Source organism: Pan troglodytes, chromosome 3 (assembly GCF_028858775.2).
Source record: "Pan troglodytes isolate AG18354 chromosome 3, NHGRI_mPanTro3-v2.0_pri, whole genome shotgun sequence".
Taxonomy (NCBI): domain Eukaryota; kingdom Metazoa; phylum Chordata; class Mammalia; order Primates; family Hominidae; genus Pan; species Pan troglodytes.
In genome coordinates this window covers 94,672,087-94,695,966 of record NC_072401.2, presented here as the reverse complement: position 1 = coordinate 94,695,966, position 23,880 = coordinate 94,672,087, and the positions used below count along the sequence as shown (strand labels likewise).

Here is a 23,880-nt window from a genome sequence, read left to right as displayed (position 1 = left end):
TTAAGTCTCCTCCCTACTTCTTGCCCTTACTGTAACTTCCTCAGGCCTTGCCTTTCTACTGCATTTATATGGAGATACAAATAGTATCTGTATCTATTTTCCTCAGGGCCTGAACTACCTGAATGCACGGTGGGCTACGAGTGCCTGAGAATTAAAGGTTCTGGGAATAGCCCACGACTGATTGAAAGTTGTCAGGTACAGAACCTAAATGAATTCTATGCTGCCTTCCAGAGTTCCCTATAGGATTACATTCCAATTCCTTATAGCAGTGACTTGTTTGAAAACAAATTCTTTATTGGCTGCCTTTATTTTTCTATCATAACTACATTTTTTCTCTTTGACAAAAGTTTATTTTATTTTAGCCTATTTCATTAAGAAAAAATACTGCATATTACCCATTAATCTCATTTCATTACTCACTAATGAGTCCCAACTGACATTTTGAAAAACCCTAGCTTCTGAAGATAAAATGATGAGCAAAAGCAGATGCCATGTATCTTCAAAGAATCTTAGATAAACATAAATCAAATCATTTCAAAAGTTAATGTGAAAGTTACCTCTGTAATTGTTGCAAAGCAAAGGTACATGGAATTAAGAAGATATGTCAGGAAGATCTGCACTGGAGACAGGGAGGAGGAACAGTAAGGGGAGGCTTCCTCAGGAAATGGTGATTAAGCTGAAATTTGAAGAAGGGTTGGAGTAAATTCTGAGGATGGCTTATTTAGAGAGAATATCTTTGTGAGAAGTTGGACATGGAGGGTGTTATGTAATGAATGTTTGTATCCACCCAAAATTCATATGCTGAAATCCTACCCACCAATGTGATTGTGCTAAAAGGGTCTTTGGGAGGTAAATTAGGTCAAGGTGATTTAGGTGAAGCCCTCATGAATGAAATTAGCCTCTTTTAAAAGAGACCATAGAGAGCTTGCTAGTGCTCTTTGTGGCATTTGAGGGAACAGCCAGGAGTTGGCGGTCTGTAACCTGAAAGTGGACCCTCACCAGAACCTGACCACACTGGCCTCCTGATCTTAGACTTCAGCCTTCAGAACTGTGAGAAATAAATTTCTGTTGTTTATAAGCCATTCAGCCTATGGCACTTTTTTTAAATAGCTTGAACTAACTAAGACAGAGACTGAGGAAGAAGGAGACATCAAGAACAACTGCTAGATTCATGGTTTGCCCAGTTGGATGGATGATGGTGGTGTTTGCTGAACAGGGAAGACTAACAAGGACCATATTTGGGCAAAGATGGGGTGGAAATATCCTAAAAGCATTATTAAACATACTGCTTTTAAAGTATCCATGTGGTAAACCCAAGAAGGTAATTAGATAAGGGGATCTGGATTCCAGAGCCAAAGTCTAGGACTTAAATAACAATTGATTATCTGCACATGGTACAGTATAGAAAAAAAGCAAAAGAAAGTGAACAGAATCTGATAATATTGTGTTACGTACTTGCTATGTATGCTCCATCTGATTTCCTAAGTGAATTTTAAGGGGCTCTTAAATAAATTTTGTACAGAAAATTGGTCAAGTGAAAGAGAATAATATTTATGTATAAAAAGTTAAAAAGACAAGTTGTACTATCAAACCTGAAGAAAAGATATTTGCCTGTGATCATGATCATGATATTAGCCAATACTATGTAGCTGGCACAACATTAGGCCCTTTATATGCAATACCATTATTAATTAACAAAATCATATGGAATAGATAGCCCAGTTTTCCAGATGAGTAGATAGATAAAATAATTACTTCAAGATTATAAATTTAAAAAAGCCCAAATTAGGGATCACTACATTGAGCATGTCTCATTGTAGAGCCCGAATTTCACTGTGCAGCCAAATGCTGTCAGACAAGATCTTTGACCATATGCTTTCCTCAAAAGAAATATTCTCTTTTAAGCTGCTACACTATATCAATCCTATGAGTAATTACTCTTTTTTCATATAAAAGGATACATTTTCATATATATATGCCAGTTAAAAATTATGATGCTTATAAATGCCTTTAATGGCGATAGAATAATAAACATAACATAAAAGGTCTTATCGGTAATTTTATTGTTCATTTACTTATTCATTCATCAATATTTATTGAGCACCTACACATGTATCACGTACTGCTCTTGATGCCTACTATGTCAGACAGCCCATGCGTAATAGAAATGGGAATTCAGAATAAGTTTCCTTGACCTTGTCATGGATTACAGGACAAAAAAGTATGACTTTCTTTTCTATCATCTCTCTTTTCCCTCTGATCTTTTTATAATGTATGCCATAGATATGACCAGGGCTTAAATGATTTGGAAAGCAAATAAAGAGACAAGCACATGGGAATTGGTTTTTTAATTGACAATACCAATATATGTTTTTAAAGAATGTAATAGTAAAGTAATTCAAAGTTTTGGAATACAATATAGGGGGAATCACATTCAGATATAAGAGATTTGACTTGTAAGTCAAACTGGACAAATGTATGCAATGCTTCGAAAATTTATTCACTGTGATTTTTGAGAACAACGACTTACCCTTGTAGACAAAGGTAAAAACAAAATAACAAAATTGTCAAAAAGTATTTAGACTCAGGAAACTATCTCTGGCTGGTCAGATTCATTCAAGTTTCTTTTTCAATGCAAAATAATCAAATTAACCTACCATAAGTCGTTTGGTTAAACATGTAACAGAAATGAATAGATATACATGGCCAGAGAGTGAAATATATGAAACTGTAATCATATATGTTTGTTTGGTGGATGTTTGCATGTAAAAGAAGGAAGTTCTGTGAGTTTGACTGGGAGATACAGTTCCCACCCTTGCCTCAGCTGCTGCTCTCTTTCTTTGCTCACCTTTACAGAAACATTCTGAAATAGGTACCTTTCCTGGATCCACTTCAGTTAGGCTTTGCTTCTTGTAGTAGGCTGAAAGATAGCCACCTAGAGATACCATGTGGAACCATAAGTTATCTTTCAAGGAAAATGGGTCTCTACAGATGGGATTAAATTAAGGATCTTGACATGGGAGATTATTTTGGATTATCTGTGGGGTGGGAGTCGGGGAACCGTAAATCCAATCACATTTCCTTATTAGAGGGAGGTAGATGAGATTTGATATACACAAGAAAAGAGGAGCAATGTGAAAATAAAGGTACAGATTGAATTTGAGTGGCCACCAACAAATGCATGGCAGCCACAATAAACTGGAAGAGGCAGGTTAGAGGCCCTGGAGGGACTATGGCCTGCCAACACCATTATCTCAACCTAGTGAAACCCCAGTATTAAACTTCTGGCCTCCAGAACTGTGAAAGCATACATTTCTGCTATTTCAAGCTACCTATTTTTGTGGTAATTTATTAGGACAGCCATAGGAAACAAATACAGCTCTATTCCAAAATAAAAATCTGCTGTAGTCAAATTCACAAATGAATTAGCAGCTAAATCCAACATACTCAAGGCTATGCTATCTGACGTGGTTGATCATTCCCTCCATTTATCCTTTAGTTGGTGTGATGGTCAGTTTTATGTATCAACTAGGATATAGTCCCAGTTATCCAATAAAATGCCAATCTCAGTGTTTTTGTGAAAATGTCATTAAAGCCTATAAATAATTGACATTAAAAGAGGGACTTTATCCAAGATCATCTGGATGGGTCTGATTCAATCAGTTGAACAGCCTTAATATCAAAACTGAGAATGTCTGAAGAAGAAAAATGAGAAGGATGAAGAAGAGGAGGAGGAGGAGCGGGGAGAGGAGGAGGAGGAGGAGGAAGAGGAGATATAATTCCACTTGTGGACTGTATCTTTCACTCATCCCCAAAAATTCCAGCCTGCCATTCTTGACAGCCTGCCCTGCAGATTTCAGATTTGCCTAATCTGATAAGCCAATTCCCTGCATAAATATCTTAATATACATTTACTACTACTTCTGTTTCTCTGGTTGAACCCCGATTGATACATTTGGCATTGAGGATATCACACTTTCCTGGCTTTACTCCTATTTGAACAGCTGTTTCTTTTCAGTCTCCTGTGCTCTTTTATCTTCATATTTCTTACCTCTTAATGTTGGAAAATCCAGGACTCCATATTTGGACCTCGTTTTTCTCGATTTCACTCACTCCATGATTTATTTTAAATCTTCCCCATGTGCTGATCCCTTTGAATTTATTTTTAATCTCCAGCCTGGATCCCTTCCCTAAACTTTCATTTTATTCACCCAGTTGCCTGCATCTCCACCTTAGGCTTTTACTAGGCATTTTAACATAAGATTTAATATCTTTAGATTTCTGTCTAAATCTGGATTTCTCATCTTCTTCAGTCTTCCCTTTCTTAGTAAAGGACACCTGTCCTTCCTGTTGCTCAGGCCAGGATCTTGAAACCATACTTTACTTCTCCCTTTATTTCACACCCTATCCGATAAATTAACAAATAAAGGGAACTCTATTTTTGAAAGTTATCACAAACAGGGACACTTTCTCCTACCCTGTTCCAAAGTACGAACTGGGCACGGTGGCTCATGCCTGTAATCCCAGCACTTAGAGAGGCTGAGGCGGGCCGATCACCTGAGGTCAGGAGTTCGAGACCAGCCTGGCCAACATGGCAAAACTCCATCTGTACTGAAAATACAAAAATTTACCTGGGCATGGTGGTACGTGCCTGTAATCCCAGCTACTTGGGAGGCTGAGGCAGGAGAATTGTTTGAACCTGAGAGGTGGAGGTTACAGTGAGCCGAGATCACACCACTGCACTCCAGCCTGGGCAACAGAGTGAGACTCTGTCACAAACCAGCAAACAGAATCAAAAAACAAAGTGCCATAATATTTTACTTATTGCATTAATATCCTAGATGTTTTTTCTTCTGTCCTTGCTGCCATGTGTGCGTACACACACACACACACACTCTCTCTCTCTCTCACATACACACATACAAATGCATCATTTATTCTCCATAGGCTAGTTAGCAATCCTTGTAAAACATAAATAAAATTACAACATTCTTCTGCTCCAAACCATCTGGAAGCTTCTTGATTTAGAGTAAAAGCCAAAGTTCCTTCAATCACTAGCCTGATATGGATCACCTCCACTGCTGATTTCAACTCCTGCCACTCTTTTTCTGCCTCCCTGAGACACAACCACACTCGTCTTTTCGTTTTTTGTGGAGCAAGCAAGGAAAATGCAAGGATTTGGAATTTATTGATCCCTCCTTTGCTCGCTTCACCCATGCCCTAGTCCCACATAGCTTGTTCCTTTACTTTTATCTCAGTCATATGCTCCAGTATCACCTCATCAACAATGTCACCCATGTTAATTCTAGTCAAAATTATAATGACTTTCCCTTCATCTATTCACTATCCATTGTCCCTGCTTTACTTCTCCCCACAGCATAATCGCCGTCTGTGATCAGTACATGATATGTTATGTGTTCACTTAGTTTCTGTCTCCTACCACTAGAATATAAGTTCCTTAATACCAAGCATTTTTTGTTCACTGCCATATCATTTGGGGTCTAGTACAGTGCCTGGCACATAGTAGGCATGCAATAAATAGTACATGAATGAATGGATGACTGAGTGAGCTTTGGCTTATGATTGGGTGGATCCATAAGCCAATATGAACAAATAAAAGAACATTTAATAACACAGCCAAAAACACCTTGAGAGGCTAGCCATTTTTTATCTTATTTTTGTAGTGTTGCTTATTGGGTTGATTTCCCGCAAATTATTTTGGCAACAACTACTTTGTAGGCATTTTTTTTTTCAATAATGTGTCTTTCGGGATATATGATTACCTATTAGATCTCTTTTTAGTCTGCTTGATGTTAAAGGTCTAAGGATGGAGGAGGATTAAAAAAGAGAGGTCTTAGAACAACACTGTAACACTTTGTTTCAGTTAGATATTCAAGACTAAAGAATTCACTTATTTTGCCTTGAATTCACTTATTTTTGTTTTGAACATTTTTATAATTAACTTCGTTAAATTTCTCTTATTCCATAAAGTTTATTTTTACTTATTAGTATAGAATGTGCCTCGATTAGACTCAGCAGCGTATAACTGTATGGGAGCGGATGTAGAGCGCTGTCCAGCCACATAAATGCTCCTGTGATTGGTGGAGAACACCAGCACAGTAGTGACTTAGTGACTCCAGTGTTAATTGAATGAATATTTTACCTCACAATTTTTTTTCTGACTTGGAGGCACAATAATGTAACTGTATTAAAAGAACATGCCGTGCGCCTGGGGAGGATGGGTGGTTAAGAGCACTCTAAGGGTTTTCACTGATTGTACTCAGGGGTGCAGCAGGACTGATTTGCTTCACATGGATGAATAGTTTGACACCTTGTTGCTTAAAAATTGCTTATGTTTAAAGTACACTCCACAGCTAAACGGCTATGCAGATGCCACATTACTGAATAGCATATGGACATCTCCAGGGCTGTTAAAAATGATCACACCAACCGTCTGTTTTTACTGGGGCTTACTGTATTTATACAGTTCTAAGAGAGAAGATTACGCCTTCCAATGTAGCTCAGGGGACCTATATTAAGGAGGAAAGGAAGCAGAGAAAGGACTTGTGAACTTGCAAGACAAACTTTATGTTTCAGTAATGGTCTCTTTCTTAACAATGTGGCAGTTTTAAATCTCAGAAAGGCCAACATAATTTTAAGATAAAAACCACTATTTTTAAAATTTATAACTTAAGTCTTTAAAACCTCTCACTATGTACAGTTTGGTGGCAAGAATGGAGTGACTGGCATTTTTTGTTTGAACAGCAAAACTCATTTAGTTGCTGGCACAAATTTATATGAGTTCAAAAATTGTCCCCAGCTTTGTTGTAACTTCAGAGTTTCTACCTGGGAAAGAAAAGGGCCTAAAAGAATAGCTGTGTTTTCCCTCAATAACAGAAGGAAGACTTTACCTTCTGTGACCCCTTACTTCTTAGTTCTGTTCATAGCCTGTATGTTTTTCTATTACCATACCTCTAAATTTCTCCTGGTATTTAAATGGTCCACAGCGTCAAGCAGCATGCTGAGCACATAGTACCTCCTCAGTAGAGCATAGATAATGTGCAAGACACAGGGCTGAGGACTATGGGGAAGACAGTACCCCAGCCCCTTATATTTATGCCAGAAGATATGGGGAGAAGGACTGCAGCTATTCCTCTATAAATTTTTACTACAGCAAACACCAGATGAATTGTACAACATAAGTTTCATTCAAATTTGTCCTCTGAGTATGTAAAATCACAAGTCCTTAATCACCAAGAGCAAAAACAATTTCTGAGCAGCATCTTGCGGAATAAGTGACTTATCACCATCATATCACATGGTGCCCTCTTGGCCCCATTTCAACCATCTTATGAGTAACAATAAAACTTTACATAATAATTAATAACAATATGTTGTATTCTTGAAAAATGCCAATAAAGTAGATTTGAAGTGTTCTCATCACAAAAATGATAACTATGTGTGGTAATGCATATGCTAATTAATTTGATGCAGCCATTCCATGACGTATATATATTTCAAAACATCATGTTTACATAATAAATATATACAATTTTTGTCAATTAAAAAAGAAAAAAGAAAACACGTGCACACACATAAACAAATTTACAAAGGCCATCTTGAGGCAGGGTATGTTGAAGAGAGGATATACAAAATCTATGAGTTTGTCACACTAACAAAATAAGTATATACTTGGATTTACATGCTTCTCAGTTTTAACCTATTTAAAGCATCTGGAAAGCCAAGTGATCTTTATCAGTGTTAAAAAGCCCACTAGTAGTTTATCTTAGTTGCCACACAATTATGTATTTTTTAATTAATTCACTTTTTGAACCTAGTTTTGGAAAATTGTAATTGGATTAATATATAGTGTTTACTATATGTCAGACACTGTGATGACCACTTAATTCTAACAAAACCAAGTAGAAAGTCCTACTGCTTTCCTCATATCATGAATTATCGTTTAGTAATGCTAAATAACTTGCCCAAACTAAACTAAACCCCTATTACATGGCAAAATCAAAATTGCAACCTTGTCCCTTGACCCTAAAGCCTATCCTCTGGCCTGATGCTTTTTGACATAAGATAAAATAGGGAATGAGAAAGATGAAATGATGTAATGCTCTAGAGGTTGTAGCTACATATATATAAAATATTTTAAAAGTTACTTGTATGCCGGCCGGGCACGGTGGCTCACGCCTATAACCCCAGCACTTTGGATCTGGCGGGCGGATCAAGAGGTCAGGATATCGAGACCATCCTGGCTAACACGGTGAAACCCCGTATCTACTAAAAATACAAAAAAAATAGCTGGGCTTGGTGGTGGGCGCCTGTAGTCCCAGCTACTCAGGAGGCTGAGGCAGGAGAATGGCGTGAACCCGGGAGGCGGAGCTTGCAGTGAGCGGAGATCGCGCCACTGCACTCCAGCTTGGGCGACAGAGCAAGACTCCATCTCAAAAAAAAAAAAAAAAAAAAAAAGTAACTTGTATGCTTTTGAACCCTTTGATGGTAAGATATAAATGAAGCATCTTACCCTGTGTTCAGAGTATTCAGAATTGCAAAACACAGAATATTATTTGAAAATGTTACTGTGGACAAAAAATGACCAAGATAGAAGCCAAGAATAAGAGAAGGGATGCTGATGGGATGAAAAAAGAAAAAAGAAAGAAGAACAACAAAACCACAAATACTACCAGATAAAAACAAATAATATTTAATCTCATTTATGTAACTTTTTGTGTAGGTGTGTTCAAGAGAGAATAAATATAAAAATGCATGCATAGATGACTCTTACTAAAGTGTTAAAGAAATATAAGAACAAAGCCAAAAGTACAAAAAAGAAAAATGAAAAATAAATCACTTGATGTCATCACCTGACATTAAAGATGAAATATAAACATATGTATAAGCAAAGGTTGAGATTTTAGTGACCTCTAGATATCATGAAGTTTCTAATTTTTAAAAATTTTTTCTAATTTTTCCAAAGAAATCTTTGTTAAAAATCAGAATCATCTCCTAAAACCCCAGCTCTATCCGAACACCTCTTTCTACCTCAAACACACTCATAAACACGCACTCATAAGCAAACACATGGCACAGAATTGCTCCTACTAAACCGAACATTAGTATCAGTCCTTTAGCTACATTGAGGAACTTGAATATGAAATTTATTTTTAACATACTGTAAAGAGATTGTCATTTTTATGAACTACCGGGCAGTTTTGCCAGATTTTAAACCTGTAAGTGATTCAGTGGCTTACACGGTATATTCTTTATGAAGACAAAAGGAAACACATTTCTCTCAGTTCCAGGAATAATTGTGTCTCTAAGCACTTTAATATACACTGGAAATCATGTAACTGTCTGAACTCTATCTTGGCTGCCAGAAAGAGTGATGTCAAACCATAATCCTAGTTTTATATTTTTCTTATTTTATGGACTTCTTTACTCCAATTTTCTCCCTTATTGTTAGTTGTTTTAACATACGAACATTTTGTAAGACCTTTTAAATATTTCAGCATCAATGTAGGTTATATGTACGTACCCACAAATAACAATAATGGCCTGGGAACAAGAAGCGGACATACCAACACTAACTGTGGGGCACACAGAAGAAAATAGGCCTTAGCAACACAGACTAAGGGTGACTGCTTAGTCTGTGTCACTAAGAGGAATTTTAAATCAATATTACAACTTATATTCATTGTATATTTGTATATAAACAACCTACATATGTATATGTTTTCATTATAGAAACAAAGCCATTTTTATTATTTTAAATTATCAAAATAGAAAATCCCTACCAGTACCAATATGTGTGTATGCCTGAACTGGAGGAAACCTAATTAACTATTATAGAATGGGAAAAGCCAGGCAGCCAGCATCCTTTAAGGAGTTCTCCCTACGGCATCCCGATAAAGTCTGGATTTGCCACATGCCCTAATGCATTCCAATAAACAGCTTTATGATGTAATAAGTAGCTATTTGTTTGCTTTTGCACTGAATCCAGTCTCTTAAAAAAAAGGAGAAATATTTAGTCCTATTTTCTTTTCTTCAACTATCATTTTTTCTTTCAGAAGTTTGATAGTCAGTATGATAATAGAAACTTAAGAGGTTGATTATGTTCTCATTCAAGCAAAACGACTAGTAGTTAATCACCTACCTATGAAGCTTCTTGGCACCAAATTTACCAGTTTTGTACAAAACACTGCAGGATCATCAACAACCACTTATGACTGACAAACATATACAATGAATTTATCATTTAAAAAATAGTCTTACCCAATTTTCCAAAAGGTTTCTTATTATATTACAGCCTTTTGGCAAAATAAGGCATGTTGTTTCACACTTAATAAAACAAATACTATACCTGTCTTGAAAGAAAATTGCAGGAAAAAATTTAGAGCACTGAGAAAGATTCAGTCAAAGAATAGAAAATCAACCTAGTATTTCAAGAGAGTGAAACTACTTCTCACTTTAACAAGCCTGCTATTCACACAATATAGGGAAAACATAAAAATTAAGCATAGGAAACATAATTATTAGAGGGAATTCAGGAAACAAATTTTGGAAGCCCAGTGGAAAAGGTATCTTTAAACCTTCACAAGAATATGTTAGAAATATTAGAAACACAAATTTTTACTCTGATACAACATATCAATGTATGGTTAGCAGCCCCATGCAAACTTATATAAAAGGATAGAGTCTCATTTTCAATGTATGCAATAAAAAGGATGTAGGTGAGGAAGCCCAGGAAACTCAGAGTTATTAGCAAGCCAATTCTCTTTGGACAGATGGAGCACCTGAGGCAGTTAGACTCCATTTCTCCTGCAAGATAGTGGCCATCTAAGGGCAGTGATGGATACACAGAGGCAGGAGACCACCTGTCCATCATCAACAGCATCATGAATGCCCCAGGAAGTGCATATGAGTTCTGAAGTCTTGGACCCCAAGCACCAGAAACCCAGCTGACACTTGTGTGAATAGAAATGCTCTATTTGGATTTGGCTCAAGTCCATGGTTTAATAATAATTTTGATTGCACATTATTATTTTGGAACTTTTTTATATTTCTATCAATCCAACTGCTGCATCATCTCAACGGTATCTTACTGGAAACAATGATAATTTCAAGCTGTTGATGCCTGTATCTCTGTCTCTAATGTAAAAGGCATTAAATGAAGAACAATTTAACATCATTTAAGGATATTCCAATAAAATATAATTTGAAAAGACAGCAAATCTATATTTAAAAATTTATTGGCAGAAACACAAATCTTAAAAATAAATTTTAGGGAATATTGATGTGTGGGGATAATTTATCAGGGTTAGATGTCTCTATTTCTAAGTCATTTAGGTTTAATTATTAGGGAGAGCAAGGTAGAGAAAGGGAGAATAGTGGCCCCAAATTTATGCCTTCATCCTTTCAACTGTTCACTCAAAACGCATTATGAGCTTTTATGCTAATAATATTGACAGACTGGTATCAATGGAACTTGTGTAATGGAGAAATCCCATCTAGGTATTGCCTCCAGAATTGGTAATACAGTATCAGAACAATTATCAAGTGAATATAGTGAACATGCTCTCTTTATCAAGTGAATTTAGCCTTTCTTAGTTAAACAATAAAATATTAACATAGCCATTTGGCTAAAATGCCGATGTCACATGTTTATACATTAGGAAAATATTTTAAAATGTAATTTGAAGCAAGATGAAAAGAAGCAACTGTCCTTTCATTAAGTTAAACTCTTCTAATACTCCCTAAATTCAGTATAATTTTTCTGAATTTCTCCTTGTCATAGAAAATTCTCCGAAGACATAGTCTCTTCTCTCAGTGGCTGTAGCACTACTAGAGATATGATAATAATAACAGAGTGTTTGTTTGAAACTGATTTTTGAGGGTTTGTCTGACTGTGCCTCAGGATAGCACTGTGGAAACTCTTTCCTCTGCAACTTTCTACCTGCCTAAAGTGAGGCTCCCAGTTCTTCTACTATCACTGTTGCCTTGGATAAACAAGTAATTCAGGTAAGGCCTGATACTTCCTTCTTCCCACCTTTCTAATCCAGACTTTCTCTCATAAATAGTAAAAACTAAATGACAGAAAAACAATTTTTCCAACATTCTTCATAAGCCTTTAGAACTCCATAATGATATTTTTTCCCAATAGGGTAATCAACTTAATCAATTACTTGGTGGCTAAGCTACAGTATCTGCTTACCTTTCTTTTCATTTTTTCTCACTTAAGTTATAAGACATAGAAGGAGAACAATTTTTACTGAGTTATCTACTATGATTGAAGGATAATGCTGGGTAGCATATATATTTTTTCTTACCTTGATTTCACAATAATACTATCATTTTTCTCACCTTAAGAATAAAAACACTTCAGCTAGAATGAAGTCAAAACACTGATTGTATAATATTATTCTAATTTTTCTATATAGATTTTAGTCCCCTAATTATTAATTTCAGAAGAATGCTGAACTTCATTCAAAAGAATATAATTTGGAAAATAATTTTTTCAGAAGGCAAAGAATAGTCCTGTGGAAGGGGCTTATCTAATGATGATATATATAATTCTGGTTGGATTAAGATAAATTCCACAACTAATGTGGGAAGTCCTTTGCAGGCCAAACACATACACACACACACACACACACACACACACACACACACACACACACACACACACAAGCTTTTCCCCATTGAGGGGCTCACAATTGAAGTTTCCGGAGGTGATGGTCTTTGAGATGGTTCTTAAGTGATACAGTGTGTTTTGGTGAGACAATATTAGTGTTTGTTGGTGAGTGAGGCTTGGGGAAGTTATGGCAAGGAAGCTCCCAGGAGAAGTTAATGGCAAAGCACAAAGAGGTGAGGAAGGGTGATATGAACCCTGGAAGGAGTATGCAGTTCTTAAAACTAGAATGCAGATTCAGTCCATAAATAGAAGATGAATTTGTAAATAAGTACTAAGCTTGGACATGGGACAAATGAAATTGATAATACTGGGAGCCAATCATTGGTATAGATTTTATTGGCTTAATCTAAATTTTCTGGTTAATCCATCTTCCTAATAGGCTACAATTGGTTCATTTATTATTGTCAGGTCAACATTCTAGTCATCCTCATTTACAAATAATGACTTCAGAGAACAACTAGCTCAGTCTATTTTTATAATCTATATAAGCTTTCTGTTTATATAATAATCCAATTATGTTTGATTTTTACATCAGTCACAAGTTACTGAAATAATTTACATAAAATCAATGGCATATTCTATATGCAGAAAAAGTTTTTTTTCTGACATGTATTGTTATTTGAAATTTTGATACATGTAGGCATAAATTATAATTTCACTCCAAATAAACTACACAGCTTATTGATACTTACAGCGTATTAAAATCTTAACACAAAATAATTTAAGTAGACTAAAAATCACTTTCCCAGGATTTTGAAAGATGTCTTTGTAGATCAAATTCAGAGTGCAGGATTTTATTTTCAAGCAACATAAATTGTATGATTACAAATTATGCAATCTTACCCCTATAGCAGTATACATAATTATACTATTACCATCAATTCTTGACTTTTGTATCACTCCAAATGCTTATGTAAAAAGATAGAATTTTAATTCATATTTTAGCATTTGAAATATTATGATATTGCTAATTTTAAACAAGTTTTTAAAGACTTCATTTGCTTTTAGACAAATTGAGAGTTTATACTTACTTTCCCTTTCTTACATAAAATATTCTATAAAAATAGTAAACATAGAAAAAAGTGTATAATCATCTATGTTTTACACATCACTGGAATTTCACAGTGTCAGCTATTTAGTATTGTTTCTAACATGTCAAATAGGACAGGCAAATTATCTTAAGACTTGGGATTTAAACAAGTACTTCTTGATATTTCTTATTTTTTTAATGCATATGCTTTATTTTTTTCCTTTTTCATGATAAAAGTTTATATAGAAAAGATTCACTATTTTTCTTACACAGAAATATAAAATAACAAGAAGTACCTATACATAGTTTGCAAAAGCAGAAGTATCAGGGCATATAGGGTTTCTCAAACTTGAATTCTAATGTTCTATGAAAAAGTTGGTCTTTAAAGGAACTTAAGTGCACAGACTCATGCAGTGATGTGAAAAATACCATTCAGGTCATCATGAATTTACTTGAGAAATATTTTTATTACAAAATTCTCTCTGGAAAACTAGGTATTACCTATTGGATACAAAATAACATAGGTTGCTTTTAATTATAACACTTTGCCTGTGATTGCTGGTATAGTATATGAAGTCAGATGAGATATTGAGAGACCAAAAGCTTCCTTTGATTTAAAAAAATTAAAAAATTCCAACATCACTGATGTATCAGTTTTTCCAGTTCTGCAATTAGCATTTATTCACTTAATCACCTACCCACTCACTCATTCACTCATTCATCCAATATTTATTGAGTATCTATATGGCCCAGATGTTGTAGATATAATGACTGATTTATTTTGAAGGAACCAAGTCTCACTAAAAAGCTAAATATGTACCAAAATATAATAAAATATGTTCTTTATTATTCTAACTGTATTGTTATCCATATATTTCATACAAATTAATTATATTTTTCCTCTATATAATGTATACATTCTGTCACTATATAATTATATATTTAAAATTTGGTATAATTCTGCAAACAAAATAATGTACATTTATAGACTCCAAGATTTCATGCTATCTTCAAACAAGGTGGAGTGGGGAAATTGAAGATATAATCCTTCTGTTGTAGTCACATAATTGAAAAATGTGCTTTTATTAATTTATTATATATTTTAATTATTATTTTTAACTTCTATTTTAAGTTCAGGGGTACATGTGCAAGTTTGTTACATAGGTAAATGTGTATCATAGGGGGTTGTTGTACGGCTATGTCATCACCGAGGTATTAAGCCTAGTACACATTGGTTGTTTTTCCTGATCCTTTCCCTCCTCCCATCCTGCACCCTCTAATGTGTGCCCCAATGTGTGTTGATCCCCTCTATGTGTCCATGTGATGACAGGCTTTAGTGGTTGGATCTAGCTCTTCTAATATTTTCAATTTATATTTAAAGAAATGGGAAGTAAAAAGAGCAAAAAATGTTGTTATGTTTTCATTTCCACCCTTAGATGCAAAAGAATCAAGCTATCATTATATAGGTATATTAGGGCTGTAAATTGAAGATTTAAACATTAATAAAAGGAGACAAGAAGCTGCCAGTAAAAAGGTAAGAAAAAGTAGAAAATCTGTCATCTTGTAAGGAAAAGAAAATCAAACTAGATGTGAAAAAATGATTGTTAGTTTAAAAGTAATGAACAGTGAAACCTAACTATAAAATCTTTAACACTTGGAACTACATAGTGTAACCATTAATATACTTCTATGACACAAAATATTATAGAGATTGAGCTAGGTCCTCCAGTGTAAACTACTACCCGCAGATAAGTTTTGGAATGTTAATGAATTCTCTAAGGCTACTGGAATGTATTTGTTTTCTGAAAGAGTAGTGAAGTTCAGTGGTCACTAAACTCCCTGTTCAGTTTTCCAAATAACCTTAAAGTGCTCGCTTAGCCACCTATGGGGATTTACATATTTTGAAAAAGTAGGCAATAAATCAGGAAAGTCAGAAGTAGTATATAAATTCTTCTCATTGCACCAGTGTACCATCCTAGAGCCCCGACTACTCAGGGTCAGTGTGCCCATTTCCTGGGGCAATAAGGATTAACTGCACCTACACATTCTCCAAGCTGATAGTTCTTAAAATTTATAAAAATTTGGCATTTTAAAAATACACACTCAGATATTTCATTCTCAGATATTTTATTATCTTTTCTGGGTTGTGTATTCAGGAATTTGTAATTTTTATGAAATTCTAAGGTGATTCTGATATGTTAGGCATTGGTAACTCATTTTGAGCAGAGACGGAAAGAATTTGAGAGCTAGAATTATATATAAATCCATATTTGTTTCCAGAAAGAAAACAAGTTTCATTTGTATTTTTTAAAAGCAACTTTGATCAAAATTGACATCAGTGGCTGTGGATATTGGGTCATATATGATTACATTAATAAAATGAAACAGTACATAACATTTAAGATAGCATCCTTTCCCTTCTCATATACTGTGAACACAAATTTCAAAAATGCTTTGCGAAATTAGGTAGGGCAAGTGGCTGTGGATGGACCTAAGAGGTTGCCCAAGATTGTTAACTGCTTTGGGTATGATATGGTTTGGATGTTTATTCCTTCCAAATCTCATGTTGAACTGTGATTCCCAATGTTGGAGATGGGGCCTGGTGGGAGCTGTTTAGGTCATAAGTGCAGATCCTTCCTGAATGGCTTGGTGCCCTCCTTGCAGTATGAGTGAGTTCTTCCTCTGAGTTCATGTGAGAGCTGGATGATTAAAAGAGTGTGGCACCTCCACTCTCAACTCTTGCTTCCCCTCTTGTTTGTGACATGCCTGTTCACGCTTTGCCTTCTGCCAATATGGTAAACTTCCTGAGCCCCTCACCAAAAGCAGGTGAGGGGCCTGTACAGCCTGGAGAACCATGAGCCAATTAAAACTCTTTTCTTTATAAATTACCTAGCCTCAGGTTTTCCTTTATAAATAACACAAGAACAGATTAACACAGGGTAGTACTATGATTTGAATGTGTCCCCAAAAGCTCATGTGTTGGAATATTAATCCCCAATGCAACAATATTGAGAGGTGGGATGTTCAAGAGGTAATTAGTTCATGAAGACTCTGCTATCATTGATTAATGCCATTATCACAAATGTGAGTCTGTTATCTGGAGAGTAGTTTCCTGATAAAAGGATGAGTTTGACCCTTATCTCATCCCCTTTTTGTACGGTCTTCTGCTCTTATGTTTTCTTCCATAAGATGATGCAGCAAGAAGAACCTCACCAGATGCAGACTCCTTGATCTTGAACTTCCCAGTCTCTAGAACTACAATAAATAAAGTTATGTATTTTATAAACTACTCCATCTCTGGTATTCTGTCATAGCAGCCCAAAATGGACTAAGGCAGGTACTTTTAATTGTTTTTACTACCTGAGATAAGACTTACACAAAAGTTAACATTTTGCTGCCAAGATTTTTTAAAGCAAAGAGATCCTTAAAGGAAATGAACACGAATTTTTTGCCTTATAGATTGGTTTAAACTTTGTGGCCTACTCTATATAGTAGAATCAATTTCCAGAGCTCATATTAAAGAATAATGTGATGTTCAAAAAAGTAAAAGGAAAGAAATAAATACAACTCATTTTTCTTCTGTTTTCTCCACTAATGAACAATAGAATGAAAATACAAGAATATATTTTGTTCTATTATTCAACTTTAACTGTATACATAAACTTCAAATGTTATGGTAAGACTAGTGAATAAAAGGGGCTAGTTTGGTTTGCTTACTTTTTGGCATTAATCTTTTATAGAATAGACTGTTAATTTTCTAGAGGGTTGTAACTTGCTGTTATTTTGTAATATTACAAAGATAATTAATCATAAATCTTATCTATAGGAAAAAGATTTACATGATTCCTAGCTTTCTCTATATATGGTCAAAGTTTTGAGAATGTAGAATGAGGAATTTTAAGCAAGAAGGAACTTCTTATATTACATATTTAGGTCACTCAGAGCAGAGAAAATACTCGGCCAACTATACAGCTTTGGAACTATTCAAAGGCAAGATGAAGACCTAAATTTCCCAAACTTCCAATTCTCTAAGATTGCTTCACTATATTATGTGAATTGCACTGGCAAAGTTTAGAGACTTAGGTTACTTAGGTTCAAGACCTAGTTTTTCCATTCATTTTGTAGCCTTGATTCTGCTAAAGAATACAAGTTAAACTCTCCAATGCCTCAACATGTCACTTAAAGTCGACATTTTAAAATGGCCCATCATTCCTGCAATGACTGCTCTCTCCCCCTTTTTTCTCTGACTTTCACTCTTGCTGCCCTCTTCAGATACACCCATACTGCCATCCTTGTCTTCGTTACTCAAGGACACTTTTCTTAGGCCACCGCAGAACCTTAGCATTTGCTGTTTCCTATACCTGTCAAGTATTTTCCTCTGATCACTGTAATTTATTTCCCTCACTTCCTTCCAATTTTTCCCAAATACCTGTATATTTTCTCTGAGGCCTTCTCTAGTTATACTGTGACTCTCCACTCCCCTCGTGCCCCCATGCCCCTCATTTATTATTATTCCTCTTCTCTGCTTTATTTTTCTTTAAAGCACTTATCAAAATAGTATAATGTATCATATATGTGTGTATATATTTATATTTAGTTTGTGTATGTGCATATGTGTGAATTTATTTGTCTGTCTGCCTTCACCTGAATGTAAACCACATCCCCAGGGTAGGGATTTTTGTTTATTTTTGTGTATTCTGTACATTCTGTGTTCTGTGCCTAGAACAGAGTTTTGGATGTAGTAGGAGTCAAATATTTGTTGACTACTGAATACAGTACTTTATTATCCTCAGACCAATAAACCACAATAAAGAGAAACCAGTTTAAATTGCAATATTATTATATTTGAATAATTACTCATATCTTTGAAAATTAGATTTTCTTCAAGATTCTTAAGAGATCACTAAAAGTGGTTGACTGTTACATAATCTGTTTCCCATAATCAGGATTAACCAGATAACAAAAATCCTCCTCCCTCATTTAAGCCATAAAATAGAAATCACCTACCCAATAAGTGGGATGTAAACCATGTACTCAAGAGAATACAGAATAATAAACCAAGATTTATGAAAACCAAAGAGTACAGAAAATAAAAAAGAGATAAAGGCATTATATCCTGGGGAAATTTATTTAATATTAAATTCACCATTTATCTTTCTTAGAAAACATTTTCCAAAGCTTAAGATCATGTTTATAGCCTATCAGTTTCATAATTCAACAGAAGCCTATAAGGCAGAAAGTAACATAGAAAGTACTTCTCATGTATTTGTATATAATTGTTTATGCCTGTACAATAATAATGCATTAAACTAGAAAATAAAATGTGTTGCATGGCTAAGTAGTGGTAACTATTAAACGTGTTGACCAGTGCAATGGCAGGAAGAAAGGCCACTGAGGACTCCCTAAAGAGGGCCCAGTTTATGATATAATGCTCCAAATCTTCCAAAATCTAAATTTCCATATTGTTTTGTTTGTTCTCTATCTCTCAACCTTGCAATCAATAGGTCACAAAATCCTATCACAGATACCAAACTTTTCCTGGCTTCCATAGTCTTAAACCTAGCACTCACCATTTTTTGCTTGTACTTCTGCAACAACTTCATAGCTCCCTGCCAAACATTAGTGCTTCTCTAAGCGATCCATCACATTGCTGCCATATACATCTTGCTTTACACTCACAAAAACCTGTCACATGGGGTAAAATCCAAACTCTGCAGTTTCGCATACAATGCCCTTCAAAATGGAAACTAATTTTTCCAGTCATGTATACTATGCTTGCTTTACTCATACTAAGATCCTGATAGAAAGTATCACAGAGCCCTAAATTTAATGTGACTCTGTTTTCTAACTGTATTTGTCCAATGAGATATATTCAGAATTAACCTGCCATTCTTAACCCATAACTCTGTTCATTTTGAAGATATATAAAAAAAGTAAAGGTCTTCATGAAGTTCAAAGGTCTTTAAATGGAGCAAAATCATTTTTATATCTTAGGAGTCGAAATATCTAAAATTCAAGCAAACATATAAATGTAGGGGTAGTTTCTTGACTCATAATAGATTATGTATTACCTGAGTTCTTCCAATTTATAGAATTATATTAAAATTACTTCTAGATCTCAGTATGTTCCAAAATAATGCTGAAAAAAAACCTGTCAATATCATGGCTGAGTATCCCTCAAATTGCTTAGGATGACCTACTTTTTGTTTTGATGGATAAGCTTCTTTCAAACCTAAAGAGTAACAGAAATGTTTACGAGAATAAAACCAAAGACATTAACATATTGATGTCAGATATATTGCCATTTTATGTTCTAGTACAGTATTTTGTGTACTCGTAGTGTGCCTAAGTGAAGTAATATACAACTGAATAATTTAGATATGTAATTTTAAAGTAAAAATTTTATTAATTATATATATAGTATTGGAACTTGTAAACAAACTCAAGATGCCATATACTTAAACATTTATTGGAATTATTAAAATATTTGGGACATTTTGTTATTTATGTAACTAAAGTGCAGTACTTTAAAAGGGTAATCAAATATAATCAATTTATAAATGCAGTTTTTATATTTGAAGGTGTTTAATTGTTTAAATGATACCAATATTATTCAAAGACTTAAAAGCGGTTGTTAAAACAATGAGTGGATAGGGAGAGGGAGGAGAGGAGAGGAGATAGGGAGAGAGAGACTGAGACTAAAGGTTTATAATGTTAGAGGTTTAATAAGGGAGCAGATATTTTGATTTGCAATTTTAATATATAATACATTAATTTTTAAAGGCAAAGAAACTCCTACACAGTTTTTTCTGTTCACAAAAACCACCTTTGAAGACATCAGAAAGTCATTACGAAATAATCTTTAACTTCTTTATGCAAAGTTGTTCTTCCTATGATCTTATAATAAGAGTTTTCCTATATCTGTAAAGCTCTTTTTTCTTCCAGTTAAAATTCTGTTTTCTTCAGTGGACTATGAGCTGCTTAAAATCTTTTTTGTGTATTCATTATATACTCAAATAAGGTTTAATTGAATGAATTGCATCCTTCATCCTGAAACTATTTTCTGGATAATGGGATGCTTTGTTCTGTCCATACACTCTTGCTTCTCATCCTGTGTCACCATTTCTTCCTCATGCCCATTCGGCATTAGCCTTCCCTAGCACTAAGAGCCATTCCTCCACCCCGTGTTGCACCATAACCATTTCTTCCTCTGAGATCTCACCTACTCTCACAGTTTTAACGACTATCTCTCAAACCCATACCACTACTTCAGTCTTTGCCTTCAAGCGCCAGTCTCACATTTCTGATTACCTACCAGACATTTCTATTGAGGTGTCTTGTCTCACCGAATAACATGTTTTTTTTTTTAAAGTCAAAATTATTTCTTCAAAGCCAAATTATCCTGTGGTTTTCTCAGTTTTTAACATGAGCAATACTATCCTTCCAGTAACCTACTATGGAAACTTGAAATCATTATCGATGTTTCCCTGTTCCCATCCATTGCCTCCCATTCTGGCATGTAAAATTTGGTAGGACCATATACTGCCCATGTCTGTGTCTAATCCAGTCAATTTTATCTGCTCATTGTCTTCAGATGCAATCACATTTTCACCTCCATACCCTTGTTCATGCCTCAAATCCCTTGTCTTTTCTTCTCTAATCATGGAAATCCTATAAATCTTTTTGTGTCTTATAGTGTCTTTAGAAACTTCTCTCAATACTCAGTTTCATAGTGATTTATACTGCCTTGAAAATTCAATACGTGTTCCCTCTGTTCATTCATTCATTCCTTCCTTTGAAAACACTATAAATACTTACTATTCCAGACACTATGACAGTGACTAACAGATGCAAAGAGGGGCAGATACTTTAGGAATGACAAATGTGTGAACGGGGTGAAGTGGGGATAGGAGTGGTGGTTTTAAATAAGAGTTGCTTTACTTAAATACATGCAATGAAAATATGCATATCATATTTATACTTAGCTAATATGTTCAATGTGTAATTAAATTTAGAAAGCAATAGTAAATAATTACATAATAGATGTATTTTAAAATAATCACTGTATATTAAAATTAACTATAGTTATTTTAAAGTTTTCATAGCAAATAGCCAAAAAGTACTTAAAATATTAACTGACCACAGAGATATTATTAAAGACAATAAGACGATGGAAAGTCTTAAAGCCCATATGTCTTGTGATTTTTGATAAAAAATTAAATTGAAATATCTTTAATAAGTTAGAAAGGTGCTTAAAACATTTATAGTGGAAAGATAAAGTATGCGAACTGTTAAGCCTTTATTTACAAATATGCTAACTTTGCCAGTGTCAGGTCCCTGCTTATGTTTCATTGTGTTACAATTATCAGTATTTTGTAAGCAAAATAATGGACATGTTATTCTATTTTCAAAGATTACTAACTTAATTAAAATTCTGAGTTAAGCAAAACAAAATACAATAAGTTTCTTTCTAAGCATAAAAGGACAGGTAAATCTACTTTCAAACAAGGTAGATAACTTACTAGTTTGTATTATGCATCAACTATGGGACCTGTAACACTACATGTAAACATTTATGCATCTGTATCCCCTTTTCCACTAGATTATAAGCTTATAGAGACTAGGGAGCATATCAAATATCTTCTTAAATCCATTTTGCTTTGTACAGTACCTTATTAAAATATTTATTGATAGCTATGGAAGCAGAAGGTATTAGGCAAATACTTCCTCTGCTTAAAGAAATTATTATAAGCTTTAATAAAGAAATAAAGCTTAGGAGTAAAAGTTTTACTAGCCACTCCATATTTGATTTAAAAGTGGCAATACAGCACATATAAAAAAAGGTATCTGCTTCACACAGGTTTTAGGACACAAGATCAATGTACAAAAATCAGTTATATTTCTACATACTGGCAATGAACAATCAAAAATAAATTTAATAAAACAATGTCACTCACAATAGTATCAAAAAGAACAAAATAGAAATATATTTAACAAGAGTAAGACTTGTACACTGGAAACTACAAAATATTTTTGAAAGAAATTAAAGAAGATCTAAGTAAGTGGAAAGACATGCTCATGTATTGGAAGATAATACTGTTTAAATGACAGTGCTTCCCAAATTGATTTACAGATTCAACACAATCCCCATCAAAATCCTACTGCTTATCGTACAGATGATCATAAAGTTCACATGGAAATGCAGAGACTCAGAAGAGTCAACATGATCCTGAAAAAGAGCAAAACTGGAGGACTCACACATTATGATTTCAAAATTGCCACAAGTTGCAGGTATCAAGATAGTGGGGACTGGTATTAGGACAGAGATATGTACTGATGAAATTGAATTAAGAGTTCAGAAATAAGAACTCATATTTATAGTCAATTGTATTTCAACAAAGGGCCAAGACCATTCAATAGGGAAAGAATAGATGTTTCAACAAATGGAACTGGAATAAACTGGATGTCTCATGCAAAAGAAAAAACTTGGGCCACTATATCACATCACATACAAAAATTAACTCAAAATATATCATAGACCTAAATGTAAGAGCTAAAACTCTAAAAATCTTAGATGAAAATGTAAGAGAAAAGTTTTGGGACCTTGGGTTAAGTAATGGTTTCTTAGATACAATAAAAGTTCTAAGCACATAAAAAATATAGATTCAAAAAATATAAAACTCTTATTCTAGAAATGATAACATCAAGGAAGTGAAAATAAAACCCAGAGGAGGGCAGAAAATATTTGCAAATCATAGATCTGATAAAGGATTTATATCCAATTTATATAAAGAAGATTTACAACATAAAAATATAGAAAAATAACCCAATTTAAAATGATCGAAAAATTTGAATGGACATTTCTCCAAAGAAGATCTATAAATGGCCAATGAGCACAGGAAAAGATGCTTGTTATTAGTTATTATAACTATGCAAATCAAAAACATAATGAGATATCACCTCACATCCACTAGGATTGCGATAATAACAGCAGCAGCAGCAATAATAATAAGAATGATAACAAATAACATGAAATAAGTGGTGGTGAAGATGTGGAGAAATTGAACCCTCGTATATTGCCAATGGAGACACTAAACAGTATGGTCACTTTGGAAACTAACTTGGTAGTTCCTGAAAGTGGTAAACATAG

At 34.3% G+C, this 23,880-nt stretch overlaps 1 protein-coding gene across 3 annotated transcripts in view; it reads right to left on the bottom strand.

Annotated features, from left to right (window-relative positions):
- The window catches only part of GRID2 (glutamate ionotropic receptor delta type subunit 2), a 1,611,884-nt gene that overhangs the window by 475,683 nt on the left and 1,112,321 nt on the right, over positions 1-23,880 (bottom strand).